This window comes from Lithobates pipiens, unplaced genomic scaffold (genome assembly GCF_037356315.1).
Source record: "Lithobates pipiens isolate NorthernLeopardFrog02 unplaced genomic scaffold, aLitPip1_a1.2 Scaffold_28, whole genome shotgun sequence".
In the NCBI taxonomy this organism is placed as follows: domain Eukaryota; kingdom Metazoa; phylum Chordata; class Amphibia; order Anura; family Ranidae; genus Lithobates; species Lithobates pipiens.
Window position 1 is genome coordinate 32534813 of NW_027507789.1, and position 11432 is coordinate 32546244.

Sequence of the window (11432 nt, forward strand, 5' to 3'; positions counted from 1 at the left end):
AAGTGGCCCAAAATGATCAAAATCTCACCCCCGGCCCTTTTACCCTGAAAGTGGTCCAAAATGACAAAAAATCGCACCCCCGGCCCTTTTATCCTGAAAGTGGCCCAAAATGACAAAAAATCGCACCCCGGCCCTTTTATCCCAAAATTAGTCCAAAATGATCGAAATTGCACCCCCGGCCCTTTTTTCATGAAAGTGGTCCAAAATGAGAAAAAATCGCACCCCCGGCCCTTTGATCACAAAATTAGTCCAAAATGAGAAAAAATCACACCCCCGGCCCTTTTATCCCAAAAGTGGCCCAAAATGATAAAAATCGCACCCCCGGCCCTTTTACCCTGAAAGTGATCCAAAATGACAAAAAATCTCACCCCCGGCCCTTTTATCCCAAAATGAGTCCAAAATGACAAAAAATCGCACCCCCGGCCCTTTTATCCTGAAAGTGGTCCAAATTGACAAAAAATCGCACCCCCGGCCCTTTATCCTGAAAGTGGTCCAAAATTATAGAAAATCGCACCCCCGGCCCTTTTATCCTGAAAGTGGTCCAAAATGACAAAAAAAATCGCACCCCGGCCCTTTTATCCCAAAATTAGTCCAAAATGATCGAAATTGCACCCCCGGCCCTTTTTTCGTGAAAGTGGTCCAAAATGACGAAAAATCGCACCCGGCCCTTTTATCCTGAAAGTGGCCCAAAATGACAAAAAATCGCACCCCCGCCCCTTTTATCCTGAAAGTGGTTCAAAATGACAAAAAATCGCACCCCCGGCCCTTTTATCCTGAAAGTGGCACAAAATGACAAAAAAATCGCACCCCCGGCCCTTTTATCCCAAAATTAGTCCAAAATGACAAAAAATTGCACCCCTCGGCCCTTTTATCCTGAAAGCGGTCCAAAATGACAAAAAATGGCACCCCCGGCCCTTTTATCCCAAAATTAGTCCAAAATGACAAAAAATCGCACCCCCGGCCCTTTTATCCTGAAAGTGGTCCAAAATGACAAAAAATCTGAACCCCCGGCCCTTTTATTCTGAAAGTGGTCCAAAATAACAAAAAAGCGCACCCCCGGCCCTTTTATCCTGAAAGTGGTCCAAAATGACAAAAAATCGCACCCCTGGCCCTTTTATCCCAAAATTAGTCCAAAATGAACAAAAAATCGCACCCCTCGGCCCTTTTATCCTGAAAGTGGTCCAAAATGACAAAAAATGGCACCCCCGGCCCCTTTATCCCAAAATTTGTCCAAAATGACAAAAAATCGCACCCCCGGCCCTTTTATCCCAAAATTAGTCCAAAATGACAAAAAATCGCACCCCCGGCCCTTTTATCCTGAAAGTGGTCCAAAATGACAAAAAATCGCACCCCGACCCTTTTATCCTGAAAATGGTCCAAAATGACAAAAATTCACACCCCGGCCCTTTTATCCTGAAAGTGGTCCAAAATGACAAAAAATCGCACTCCCGGCCCTTTTATCCTCAAAATGGTCCAAAATGACAAAAAATCGCACCCCGGCTCTTTTATCCTGAAAGTGGTCCAAAATTATCAAAATTGCACCCCCGGCCCTTTTATCCCAAAATTAGTCCAAAATGACAAAAAATCTCAACCCCGGCCCTTTTATCCTGAAAGTGGCACAAAATGACAAAAAAATCGCACCCCCGGCCCTTTTATCCTGAAAGTGGTCCAAAATGACAAAAAATCGCACCCCCGGCCCTTTTATCCTGAAAGTGGTCCAAAATGACAAAAAATTGCACCCCCGGCCCTTTTATCCTGAAAGTGGTCCAAAATGACAAAAAATCGCACCCCCGGCCCTTTTATCCTGAAAGTGGTCCAAAATGACAAAAAATCGCACCCCCGGCCCTTTTATCCTGAAAGTGGTCCAAAATGACAAAAAATCACACCCCCGGCCCTTTTATTCTGAAAGTGGTCCAAAAATCACAAAAAATCGCACCCCCGGCCCTTTTATCCCAAAATTAGTCCAAAATTACAAAAAATCTGAACTCCGGCCCTTTTATCCTGAAAGTGGTCCAAAATGACAAAAAATCGCACCCCCGGCCCTTTTATCCTGAAAGTGGTCCAAAATGACAAAAAATCGCACCCCGGCTCTTTTATCCTGAAAGTGGTCCAAAATGACAAAAAATCGCACCCCCGGCCCTTTTATCCCAAAATTAGTCCAAAATGACAAAAAATCTCAACCCCGGCCCTTTTATCCTGAAAGTGGCACAAAATGACAAAAAAATCGCACCCCCGGCCCTTTTATCCCAAAATTAGTCCAAAATTACAAAAAATCTGAACTCCGGCCCTTTTATCCTGAAAGTGGTCCAAAATGACAAAAAATCGCACCCCGGCCCTTTTATCCTGAAAGTGGTCCAAAATCACAAAAAATCGCACCCCCGGCCCTTTTATCCCAAAATTAGTCCAAAATTACAAAAAATCTGAACTCCGGCCCTTTTATCCTGAAAGTGGTCCAAAATGACAAAAATCGCACCCCTCGGCCCTTTTATCCTGAAAGTGGTCCAAAATGACAAAAAATGGCACCCCCGGCCCCTTTATCCCAAAATTTGTCCAAAATGACAAAAAATCGCACCCCCGGCCCTTTTATCCCAAAATTAGTCCAAAATGACAAAAAATCGCACCCCCGGCCCTTTTATCCTGAAAGTGGTCCAAAATGACAAAAAATCGCACCCCGACCCTTTTATCCTGAAAATGGTCCAAAATGACAAAAATTCACACCCCGTCCCTTTTATCCTGAAAGTGGTCCAAAATGACAAAAAATCGCACCCCCGGCCCTTTTATCCTCAAAATGGTCCAAAATGACAAAAAATCGCACCCCGGCTCTTTTATCCTGAAAGTGGTCCAAAATTATCAAAATTGCACCCCCGGCCCTTTTATCCCAAAATTAGTCCAAAATGACAAAAAATCTAAACCCCGGCCCTTTTATCCTGAAAGTGGCACAAAATGACAAAAAAATCGCACCCCCGGCCCTTTTATCCTGAAAGTGGTCCAAAATGACAAAAAATCGCACCCCCGGCCCTTTTATCCTGAAAGTGGTCCAAAATGACAAAAAATTGCACCCCCGGCCCTTTTATCCTGAAAGTGGTCCAAAATGACAAAAAATCGCACCCCCGGCCCTTTTATCCTGAAAGTGGTCCAAAATGACAAAAAATCACACCTCCGGCCCTTTTATTCTGAAAGTGGTCCAAAATCACAAAAAATCGCAACCCCGGCCCTTTTATCCCAAAATTAGTCCAAAATTACAAAAATCTGAACTCCGGCCCTTTTATGTTGAAAGTGGTCCAAAATGACAAAAAATCGCACCCCCGGCCCTTTTATCCTGAAAGTGGTCCAAAATGACAAAAAATCGCACCCTGGCTCTTTTATCCTGAAAGTGGTCCAAAATGACAAAAAATCGCACCCCCGGCCCTTTTATCCCAAAATTAGTCCAAAATGACAAAAAATCTCAACCCCGGCCCTTTTATCCTGAAAGTGGCACAAAATGACAAAAAAATCGCACCCCCGGCCCTTTTATCCCAAAATTAGTCCAAAATTACAAAAAATCTGAACTCCGGCCCTTTTATCCTGAAAGTGGTCCAAAATGACAAAAAATCGCACCCCGGCCCTTTTATCCTGAAAGTGGTCCAAAATCACAAAAAATCGCACCCCCGGCCCTTTTATCCCAAAATTAGTCCAAAATTACAAAAAATCTGAACTCCGGCCCTTTTATCCTGAAAGTGGTCCAAAATGACAAAAAATCGCACCCCCGGCCCTTTTATCCTGAAAGTGGTCCAAAATGACAAAAAATCGCACCCCGGCCCTTTTATCCTGAAAGTGGTCCAAAATGACAAAAAATCGCACCCCGGCTCTTTTATCCTGAAAGTGGCCCAAAATTATCAAAATCGCACCCCCGGCCCTTTTATCCCAAAATTAGTCCAAAATGACAAAAAATCGCACCCCTCGGCCCTTTTATCCTGAAAGCGGTCCAAAATGACAAAAAATGGCACCCCCGGCCCTTTTATCCCAAAATTTGTCCAAAATGACAAAAAAATCGCACCCCCGGCCCTTTTATCCTGAAAGTGGTCCAAAATGACAAAAAATCGCACCCCCGGCCCTTTTATCCTGAAAGTGGTCCAAAATGACAAAAAATCACACCCCCGGCCCTTTTATTCTGAAAGTGGTCCAAAATGACAAAAAAGCGCACCCCGGCCCTTTTATCCTGAAAGTGGTCCAAAATGACAAAAAATCGCACCCCCGGCCCTTTTATCCCAAAATTAGTCCAAAATGACAAAAAATCGCACCCCTCGGCCCTTTTATCCTGGAAGTGGTCCGAAATGACAAAAAATGGCACCCCCGGCCCTTTTATCCTGAAAGTGGTCCAAAATGACAAAAAATCGCACCCCGGCTCTTTTATCCTGAAAGTGGTCCAAAATGACAAAAAATCGCACCCCCGGCCCTTTTATCCCAAAATTAGTCCAAAATGACAAAAAATCTCAACCCCGGCCCTTTTATCCTGAAAGTGGCACAAAATGACAAAAAAATCGCACCCCCGGCCCTTTTATCCCAAAATTAGTCCAAAATTACAAAAAATCTGAACTCCGGCCCTTTTATCCTGAAAGTGGTCCAAAATGACAAAAAATCGCACCCCGGCCCTTTTATCCTGAAAGTGGTCCAAAATCACAAAAAATCGCACCCCCGGCCCTTTTATCCCAAAATTAGTCCAAAATTACAAAAAATCTGAACTCCGGCCCTTTTATCCTGAAAGTGATCCAAAATGACAAAAAATCGCACCCCGGCCCTTTTATCCTGAAAGTGATCCAAAATGACAAAAAATCGCACCCCGGCTCTTTTATCCTGAAAGTGGTCCAAAATGACAAAAAAATCGCACCACGGCTCTTTTATCCTGAAAGTGGCCCAAAATGATCAAAATCGCACCCCCGGCCCTTTTATCCCAAAATAGTCCAAAATGACAAAAAATCGCACCCCTCGGCCCTTTTATCCTGAAAGCGGTCCAAAATGACAAAAAATGGCACCCCCGGCCCCTTTATCCCAAATTTGTCCAAAATGACAAAAAATCGCACCCCCGGCCCTTTTATCCCAAAATTAGTCAAAATGACAAAAAATCTCACCCCCGGCCCTTTATCCTGAAAGTGGTCCAAAATTATAGAAAATCGCACCCCCGGCCCTTTTATCCTGAAAGTGGTCCAAAATGACAAAAAAATCGCACCCCGGCCCTTTTATCCCAAAATTAGTCCAAAATGATCGAAATTGCACCCCCGGCCCTTTTTTCGTGAAAGTGGTCCAAAATGACGAAAAATCGCACCCGGGCCCTTTTATCCTGAAAGTGGCCCAAAATGACAAAAAATCGCACCCCCGCCCCTTTTATCCTGAAAGTGGTTTCAAAATGACAAAAAATCGCACCCCCGGCCCTTTTATCCTGAAAGTGGCACAAAATGACAAAAAAATCGCACCCCCGGCCCTTTTATCCCAAAATTAGTCCAAAATGACAAAAAATTGCACCCCTCGGCCCTTTTATCCTGAAAGCGGTCCAAAATGACAAAAAATGGCACCCCCGGCCCTTTTATCCCAAAATTAGTCCAAAATGACAAAAAATCGCACCCCCGGCCCTTTTATCCTGAAAGTGGTCCAAAAATGACAAAAAATCTGAACCCCCGGCCCTTTTATTCTGAAAGTGGTCCAAAATAACAAAAAAGCGCACCCCCGGCCCTTTATCCTGAAAGTGGTCCAAAATGACAAAAAATCGCACCCCTGGCCCTTTTATCCCAAAATTAGTCCAAAATGACAAAAAATCGCACCCCTCGGCCCTTTTATCCTGAAAGTGGTCCAAAATGACAAAAAATGGCACCCCCGGCCCCTTTATCCCAAAATTTGTCCAAAATGACAAAAAATCGCACCCCCGGCCCTTTTATCCCAAAATTAGTCCAAAATGACAAAAAATCGCACCCCCGGCCCTTTTATCCTGAAAGTGGTCCAAAATGACAAAAAATCGCACCCCGACCCTTTTATCCTGAAAATGGTCCAAAATGACAAAAATTCACACCCCGGCCCTTTTATCCTGAAAGTGGTCCAAAATGACAAAAAATCGCACTCCCGGCCCTTTTATCCTCAAAATGGTCCAAAATGACAAAAAATCGCACCCCGGCTCTTTTATCCTGAAAGTGGTCCAAAATTATCAAAATTGCACCCCCGGCCCTTTTATCCCAAAATTAGTCCAAAATGACAAAAAATCTCAACCCCGGCCCTTTTATCCTGAAAGTGGCACAAAATGACAAAAAAATCGCACCCCCGGCCCTTTTATCCTGAAAGTGGTCCAAAATGACAAAAAATCGCACCCCCGGCCCTTTTATCCTGAAAGTGGTCAAAATGACAAAAAATTGCACCCCCGGCCCTTTTATCCTGAAAGTGGTCCAAAATGACAAAAAATCGCACCCCCGGCCCTTTTATCCTGAAAGTGGTCCAAAATGACAAAAAATCGCACCCCCGGCCCTTTTATCCTGAAAGTGGTCCAAAATGACAAAAAATCACACCCCCGGCCCTTTTATTCTGAAAGTGGTCCAAAATCACAAAAAATCGCACCCCCGGCCCTTTTATCCCAAAATTAGTCCAAAATTACAAAAAATCTGAACTCCGGCCCTTTTATCCTGAAAGTGGTCCAAAATGACAAAAATCGCACCCCCGGCCCTTTTATCCTGAAAGTGGTCCAAAATGACAAAAAATCGCACCCCGGCTCTTTTATCCTGAAAGTGGTCCAAAATGACAAAAAATCGCACCCCCGGCCCTTTTATCCCAAATTAGTCCAAAATGACAAAAAATCTCAACCCCGGCCCTTTTATCCTGAAAGTGGCACAAAATGACAAAAAAATCGCACCCCCGGCCCTTTTATCCCAAAATTAGTCCAAAATTACAAAAAATCTGAACTCCGGCCCTTTTATCCTGAAAGTGGTCCAAAATGACAAAAAATCGCACCCCGGCCCTTTTATCCTGAAAGTGGTCCAAAATCACAAAAAATCGCACCCCCGGCCCTTTTATCCCAAAATTAGTCCAAAATTACAAAAAATCTGAACTCCGGCCCTTTTATCCTGAAAGTGGTCCAAAATGACAAAAAATCGCACCCCTCGGCCCTTTTATCCTGAAAGTGGTCCAAAATGACAAAAATGGCACCCCCGGCCCCTTTATCCCAAAATTTGTCCAAAATGACAAAAATCGCACCCCCGGCCCTTTTATCCCAAAATTAGTCCAAAATGACAAAAAATCGCACCCCGGCCCTTTTATCCTGAAAGTGGTCCAAAATGACAAAAAATCGCACCCCGACCCTTTTATCCTGAAAATGGTCCAAAATGACAAAAATTCACACCCCGTCCCTTTTATCCTGAAAGTGGTCCAAAATGACAAAAATCGCACCCCCGGCCCTTTTATCCTCAAAATGGTCCAAAATGACAAAAAATCGCACCCCGGCTCTTTTATCCTGAAAGTGGTCCAAAATTATCAAAATTGCACCCCCGGCCCTTTTATCCCAAAATTAGTCCAAAATGACAAAAAATCTAAACCCCGGCCCTTTTATCCTGAAAGTGGCACAAAATGACAAAAAAATCGCACCCCCGGCCCTTTTATCCTGAAAGTGGTCCAAAATGACAAAAAATCGCACCCCCGGCCCTTTTATCCTGAAAGTGGTCCAAAATGACAAAAAATTGCACCCCCGGCCCTTTTATCCTGAAAGTGGTCCAAAATGACAAAAAATCGCACCCCCGGCCCTTTTATCCTGAAAGTGGTCCAAAATGACAAAAAATCACACCTCCGGCCCTTTTATTCTGAAAGTGGTCCAAAATCACAAAAAATCGCAACCCCGGCCCTTTTATCCCAAAATTAGTCCAAAATTACAAAAAATCTGAACTCCGGCCCTTTTATGTTGAAAGTGGTCCAAAATGACAAAAAATCGCACCCCCGGCCCTTTTATCCTGAAAGTGGTCCAAAATGACAAAAAATCGCACCCTGGCTCTTTTATCCTGAAAGTGGTCCAAAATGACAAAAAATCGCACCCCCGGCCCTTTATCCCAAAATTAGTCCAAAATGACAAAAAATCTCAACCCGGCCCTTTTATCCTGAAAGTGCACAAAATGACAAAAAAATCGCACCCCCGCCCTTTTATCCCAAAATTAGTCCAAAATTACAAAAAATCTGAACTCCGGCCCTTTTATCCTGAAAGTGGTCCAAAATGACAAAAAATCGCACCCCGGCCCTTTTATCCTGAAAGTGGTCCAAAATCACAAAAAATCGCACCCCCGGCCCTTTTATCCCAAAATTAGTCCAAAATTACAAAAAATCTGAACTCCGGCCCTTTTATCCTGAAAGTGGTCCAAAATGACAAAAAATCGCACCCCGGCCCTTTTATCCTGAAAGTGGTCCAAAATGACAAAAAATCGCACCCCGGCCCTTTTATCCTGAAAGTGGTCCAAAATGACAAAAAATCGCACCCCGGCTCTTTTATCCTGAAAGTGGCCCAAAATTATCAAAATCGCACCCCCGGCCCTTTTATCCCAAAATTAGTCCAAAATGACAAAAAATCGCACCCCTCGGCCCTTTTATCCTGAAAGCGGTCCAAAATGACAAAAAATGGCACCCCCCGGCCCTTTTATCCCAAAATTTGTCCAAAATGACAAAAAATCGCACCCCCGGCCCTTTTATCCTGAAAGTGGTCCAAAATGACAAAAAATCGCACCCCCGGCCCTTTTATCCTGAAAGTGGTCCAAAATGACAAAAAACCACACCCCCGGCCTTTTATTCTGAAAGTGGTCCAAAATGACAAAAAAGCGCACCCCCGGCCCTTTTATCCTGAAAGTGGTCCAAAATGACAAAAAATCGCACCCCCGGCCCTTTTATCCCAAAATTAGTCCAAAATGACAAAAAATCGCACCCCTCGGCCCTTTTATCCTGGAAGTGGTCCGAAATGACAAAAAATGGCACCCCCGGCCCTTTTATCCTGAAAGTGGTCCAAAATGACAAAAAATCGCACCCCGGCTCTTTTATCCTGAAAGTGGTCAAAATGACAAAAAATCGCACCCCCGGCCCTTTTATCCCAAAATTAGTCCAAAATGACAAAAAATCTCAACCCCGGCCCTTTTATCCTGAAAGTGGCACAAAATGACAAAAAAATCGCACCCCCGGCCCTTTTATCCCAAAATTAGTCCAAAATTACAAAAAATCTGAACTCCGGCCCTTTTATCCTGAAAGTGGTCCAAAATGACAAAAAATCGCACCCCCGGCCCTTTTATCCTGAAAGTGGTCCAAAATCACAAAAAATCGCACCCCCGGCCCTTTTATCCCAAATTAGTCCAAAATTACAAAAAATCTGAACTCCGGCCCTTTTATCCTGAAAGTGATCCAAATGACAAAAAATCGCACCCCGGCCCTTTTATCCTGAAAGTGATCCAAAATGACAAAAAATCGCACCCGGCTCTTTTATCCTGAAAATGGTCCAAAATGACAAAAATTCACACCCCGGCCCTTTTATCCTGAAAGTGGTCCAAAATGACAAAAAATCGCACTCCCGGCCCTTTTATCCTCAAAATGGTCCAAAATGACAAAAAATCGCACCCCGGCTCTTTTATCCTGAAAGTGGTCCAAAATTATCAAAATTGCACCCCCGGCCCTTTTATCCCAAAATTAGTCCAAAATGACAAAAAATCTCAACCCCGGCCCTTTTATCCTGAAAGTGGCACAAAATGACAAAAAAATCGCACCCCCGGCCCTTTTATCCCAAAATTAGTCCAAAATTACAAAAAATCTGAACTCCGGCCCTTTTATCCTGAAAGTGGTCCAAAATGACAAAAAATCGCACCCCGGCCCTTTTATCCTGAAAGTGGTCCAAAATGACAAAAAATCGCACCCCCGGCCCTTTTATCCTGAAAGTGGTCCAAAATGACAAAAAATTGCACCCCCGGCCCTTTTATCCTGAAAGTGGTCCAAAATGACAAAAAAATCGCACCCCCGCCCTTTTATCCTGAAAGTGGTCCAAAATGACAAAAAATCGCACCCCGGCCCTTTTATCCTGAAAGTGGTCCAAAATGACAAAAAATCACACCCCCGGCCCTTTTATTCTGAAAGTGGTCCAAAATCACAAAAAATCGCACCCCCGGCCCTTTTATCCCAAAATTAGTCCAAAATTACAAAAAAATCTGAACTCCGGCCCTTTTATCCTGAAAGTGGTCCAAAATGACAAAAAATCGCACCCCCGGCCCTTTTATCCTGAAAGTGGTCCAAAATGACAAAAAATCGCACCCCGGCTCTTTTATCCTGAAAGTGGTCCAAAATGACAAAAAATCGCACCCCGGCCCTTTTATCCCAAAATTAGTCCAAAATGACAAAAAATCTCAACCCCGGCCCTTTTATCCTGAAAGTGGCACAAAATGACAAAAAAATCGCACCCCGGCCCTTTTATCCCAAAATTAGTCCAAAATTACAAAAAATCTGAACTCCGGCCCTTTTATCCTGAAAGTGGTCCAAAATGACAAAAAATCGCACCCCGGCCCTTTTATCCTGAAAGTGGTCCAAAATCACAAAAAATCGCACCCCCGGCCCTTTTATCCCAAAATTAGTCCAAAATTACAAAAAAATCTGAACTCCGGCCCTTTTATCCTGAAAGTGGTCCAAAATGACAAAAAATCGCACCCTCGGCCCTTTTATCCTGAAAGTGGTCCAAAATGACAAAAAATGGCACCCCCGGCCCCTTTATCCCAAAATTGTCCAAAATGACAAAAAATCGCACCCCCGGCCCCTTTTATCCCAAAATTAGTCCAAAATGACAAAAAATCGCACCCCCGGCCCTTTTATCCTGAAAGTGGTCCAAAATGACAAAAAATCGCACCCCGACCCTTTTATCCTGAAAATGGTCCAAAATGACAAAAATTCACACCCCGTCCCTTTTATCCTGAAAGTGGTCCAAAATGACAAAAAATCGCACCCCCGGCCCTTTTATCCTCAAAATGGTCCAAAATGACAAAAAATCGCACCCCGGCTCTTTTATCCTGAAAGTGGTCAAAATTATCAAAATTGCACCCCCGGCCCTTTTATCCCAAAATTAGTCCAAAATGACAAAAATCTAAACCCCGGCCCTTTTATCCTGAAAGTGGCACAAAATGACAAAAAAATCGCACCCCCGGCCCTTTTATCCTGAAAGTGGTCCAAAATGACAAAAAATCGCACCCCCGGCCCTTTTATCCTGAAAGTGGTCCAAAATGACAAAAAATTGCACCCGGCCCTTTTATCCTGAAAGTGGTCCAAAATGACAAAAAATCGCACCCCCGTCCCTTTTATCCTGAAAGTGGTCCAAAATGACAAAAAATCACACCTCCGGCCCTTTTATTCTGAAAGTGGTCCAAAATCACAAAAAATCGCAACCCCGGCCTTTTATCCAAAATTAGTCCAAAATTACAAAA